The 4,691-nt window shown below is 31.4% G+C and overlaps 1 long non-coding RNA gene across 1 annotated transcript; it reads left to right on the forward strand.

Annotated features, from left to right (window-relative positions):
- Nucleotides 1–375: 375 nt before the first annotated feature.
- LOC113691886 (uncharacterized) lies at nt 376–1,478 on the forward strand. Its single transcript, XR_011816233.1, has 2 exons — nt 376–512; nt 1,030–1,478. It is a non-coding gene; the product is annotated as an uncharacterized lncRNA (long non-coding RNA).
- Nucleotides 1,479–4,691: the final 3,213 nt, after the last annotated feature.

Here is a 4,691-nt window from a genome sequence, read left to right on the forward strand (position 1 = left end):
TCATACCAAACTTTTTCTTGTACAAAATGTGCTTTCATTTAAGCATTATTCTTCTCAAGGCACAGATTTTGAAGGTAGCATGCGTGGTGAGTTTTTGCGTCCATCGATTGTATATGAAAATGATGTAACCGACAATCCAGCAACCAGATGATTTGATACTTTACTTTGTGACATTATGCTAATGGTCATTATCTTTCCTACTTAAAAATTTCAAATCTTAACGGTGTTGATACTTTGTTCAAACTCCTTTTGCAAGCTAATTATGACTTAGACTTTGTCTTTATTCTTTGATATTTGTCCCTTTCTCTAACAACTCAGCGACAAGAAGTTTCAAAACAACTACCGATTAGGTTTTGGAAAATTTCACTGTCTCTTGCTATAAATAGGTATCATCATTTACTTGTTTTCTCTCAAATAAAGCTAACATAAGATATCGGAGATGGCTAAATCTCAATTCAGCTGCGCAACCTTCTTTGCCCTGCTCATCTGCTTCCTCCTCCTCGTACCAAATGGTAAGTTGTAGCTAGTCTTAAATGGTGAACACATGCACAGAATGGCATATATTTGCACATTCCCAAAGTTTTAATTATTTGTCTCTACCTCTCTCTTAGTTAGAGAATTTCGAGTATAATAAACAGATTTGGTTGTCACTAGCAATGAATTACAATAGTTATACATGCGTATCATGTGCATGTACACTCACAATCAAAATTTTACGAACTAATTTATATTACGTATGCTTTTCAATAAATGTTTTCTGCTCTTGAATTTCTCTTCCACTTTCTAATTTCTCGTCACATGTAAATCTACTTCAAATATACATGTATAGTGTTGCAAGTAACAATACATGTGGTGCAAAAATAGAAAATGGAACAAAGATTGACACAAAACAATGACATAGAGGAGCCATAACCTATAATACTAACAAACACTTATCCGCTAGGTGGACAGGCTAGATCCCTCATACATATCATAAACTCTGGACTAACTCTACATAATTTGCTCTTTCTCTTGCTTTGTTTCATGCAGAGATGCCAATAGCTGAAGCTAAATCTTGCCAGAAGCCTAGCAAATCCTGGTCAGGGAAATGTGCCGATAAAGGGTGCCACAATGTTTGCAAGTCTCGAGACCATGCTGACTCCGGATCATGTATGTGGACTGGCCAAGGTCATCAACGTCATTATGCTTGCTACTGTCGCTACAAATGTTGAAAGCCTACTATATGCTACAATTTGCACCGTACTTTGTAATGTGAAATAAAGGCCAACAATTCACTAGAATTGCATATGTGCCGCCAATGGTAGCTGTTCCTATGTCAGTTGCTAATTATGTATGCCTGTATGTGTTATCATTGAAACATCACTGCTCAGTGATAACTTAATCAGTCTATCCATGTGTGTTTGTTACCATCTGTCTTGTACTCATTTAAATATAAATGGACTACCTCTATCCAAGTATGAGAGTCATTTTTCTGGGAATTCAACTTGTTATGAATACATGTGATTATTATGTTGGGAATTGGAATAGGTGTGATTTTATATGGTGGTTATGCTGTTAGATTGCACTTATGCATCAAGTTGATATACACGAACAAACTTTTCGCGTTGAACAAAATTACATGATTGTATATTAAATTATTTAAGAAGTATAATATCCGTACAACCACACGAAAATTTTACTATACCAGTCTTGGTCCATTAAGTTCTGATGGGGTGGCATCAGATAAATTTATCCAAGTTTTTGAAATTGCAAAATTGAAACAAAACTGATGTTATGTGTGAATCTCAAAATAGTGACTTCTATTTTATTTTGGGATAGCAAAATAGTTACTTCTATTTCGGAATAGCAAACTAGTGAAAATATTAAATAACAATAAAGTGGAGAGAGTACCTCTAAAAGGTACCTTTTATTCTACGGTACTGAATTTATAAATACTTCGTTTCAACACAGAAAGAGAAAAAGTGAAGTTGCTGATCTGCATGAATCAAAAGTGTTTGATACTTTGATTACATGCGAAAAGCATTTATTCATCTAAGACTAGAACAGCATTAGATAAAGGCCATAGCCAACCAGAAAAATGCTACCACATTACCACCACATTAGATCACTTTTATTTTTATCTCTTCTACATTAATTGTATTCATATGGCGTCACTAAGTTAATCTTGCTTCTTCTCTCCATGTTGCGTTAATGAACTTTAGCTTTTATTGAAGCGGGGAAGAACCTAAAGCATCTATTATAATGGTAATTAATTAGAGAATTTTTGTTCCCATATTACCTCTCGATTATGTGTTTGGTCGTCCAAAATAAGTAGCAAATGAACTTTCCAGTACGTTTTTGCTGTTGGCTTCTACGGTATTTTGTGGTGAAATATGTTTTGTAGCAAATTGGACTCCGATTAACACGAAAAAATATCTGCTAAAGAGTTGGATGCGATGCTAAAAAACAAGTCTAACGAAAAAAAGAGAAAGTCATAAGCATCACCAAGGATAATGCTATAGTGTCAATCGTTAACATAACTTGTGAATATTTTACATTAAAATACTGGTACAACAAGTTAATAATGGTCCCCACATCCAAGATTGGTATATTTAGTGACAATTGCACTACTGTTCATTTAGGTTTCCAAGATTCAAAGTAACATCAGGTGGTAATATGGTAACTTTGGTAATAAAATTGGTAAGTTATAAGTGTGATATGAAGTTTACTCTTAAATACCGAACATTACTACTTCTCCAACAAAACATATTACTTTATAATTAGTAAGTTTAATTTAAACAATGGTAATTTTTTGTTTAAAAATGGTAAGTTTTACAAATAAAATGGTAAATTGTTCAAACTTACTACATTATTTCACAAACTTAGCATTTTACTTAAGAAAGTGACAACAATTATAATTAGTAAGTTTAAGTGAAATAATGGTAAGTTTGACAAATAAAATGGTATATTGGTGAATTGTCCAAACTTACTACTTTATTTCACAAACTTACCATTTTACTTAAGAAAGTTATAACAGTTATAATTAGTAATTTTAATTCAAATAATGGTAAGTTTTACAAATAAAATGGTAAATTGGTGAATTGTTCAAACTTACTATTTTATTTCACAAATTTACCATTTTACTTAAGAAAGTTACAACAATATTAGTAAGTTTAATTCAAATAATGGTAAGTTCTTACTGAAAAATGGTAAGTTTTACAAATAAAATGTTAAATTGGTGAATTGTTCAAACTTACTACTTTATTTCACAAGCTTATCATTTTACTTAAGAAAGTTATAACAATTATGATTAGTATGTTTAATTCAAATAATGGTAAGTTTTACAAATAAAATGGTAAATTAGTGAATTGTCCAGACTTACTACTCTATTTCACAAAGTTACCATTTCACTTAAGAAAGTTACAACAATTATATTTAGTAAGTTTAATTCAAATAATGAATAGTTCTTGTTGAAAAATGGTTAATAAGTTTAATTCCAATAATGGTAAGTTTTATTGAAAAATGGTATGTTTTACAAATAAAATGGTAAATTGGTGAATTGTTCAAACTTACTACTTTATTTCATAAACTTATCGTTTTACTTAAGAAAGTTACAACAATTATAAATAGTAAGTTTAATTGAAATAATAGTAAGTTTTTGTTAAAAAATGGTAAGTTTGACAAATAAATTGGTAAATTTGATGAATGATTAAAATTACTAGTTTAGTGAACAAACTTACCATTTTAGTTAAAAAACTTACCCAGAATTTATAATCATTATTTTAATGGACTTAGAAAAGATGCTAAAGGACCAAAATTGTTGCTAAAGTTGGGTAATTTAGACAACTACTGGTAACTTGAATTATTTTAGTATTTCGTGAGGTGACTTGTCACTGCACACTACAAGAAATTTGGCATTTTGTGACAACATTCTCTGTGACAACAGAAAAAGTTGTCACAGTTGAGCAAATTTAGTGACGACTTTTGATGTTATCATAGTTGACTGAGGGTAAACTCATCATCAGTGACAAACACGGGATTAATCATCACAATATGGGTGGCGCACAATTGGCCTTATGGCGGGAAATCACCATCGTGATGACTTGAAAAAATATTGTCACTGAAATAGGCCTATAGTGACTTCTTGTAATGTTATCACAATGTGGTTACCGGTTCAAAGTTAGTGACAGCAATTAGTCATCACTGTCTAAAGTAAATTGTTCCTAACTCACTTTCATTAATTCTACTATGCCACCCTAAATTTTTCAATATTGCCCAATGTGTTGTAAATAAATTTTATTAATTCTATTATGGCACCCTATCTTTTACATTTTAGCCCCATATGTGGTAAACTAATTTCATTAACTCTACCATGACACCTTATCTTTTGTAAGTTAGCCTCATGTGTAATAAACCAATTTCATTAATTCTATTATGACACCCTATCATTTACAATTTAGCCTATGTTTTTCATTAGTAAAATGGGGAAGGTATTGTAATAAAAATGTATACATATTTTATAATTGCTCCAAACTTAGTTAGTAACTTGTTATGAAGGTAAAACAATATCATGGACTCCCTATCTAGTTCTCTTGGCAACACATGAAAAATTAGTGATCGGGAAATTACTTGTGTGCTGACCTAGAAAAATGTTGTCACTCAAATGGTCCATATAGTGACAATTTCCAACATCGTCACTGTCACTCAACCGG

This window comes from Coffea arabica, chromosome 6c (assembly GCF_036785885.1).
Source record: "Coffea arabica cultivar ET-39 chromosome 6c, Coffea Arabica ET-39 HiFi, whole genome shotgun sequence".
Taxonomy (NCBI): Eukaryota; Viridiplantae; Streptophyta; class Magnoliopsida; order Gentianales; family Rubiaceae; genus Coffea; species Coffea arabica.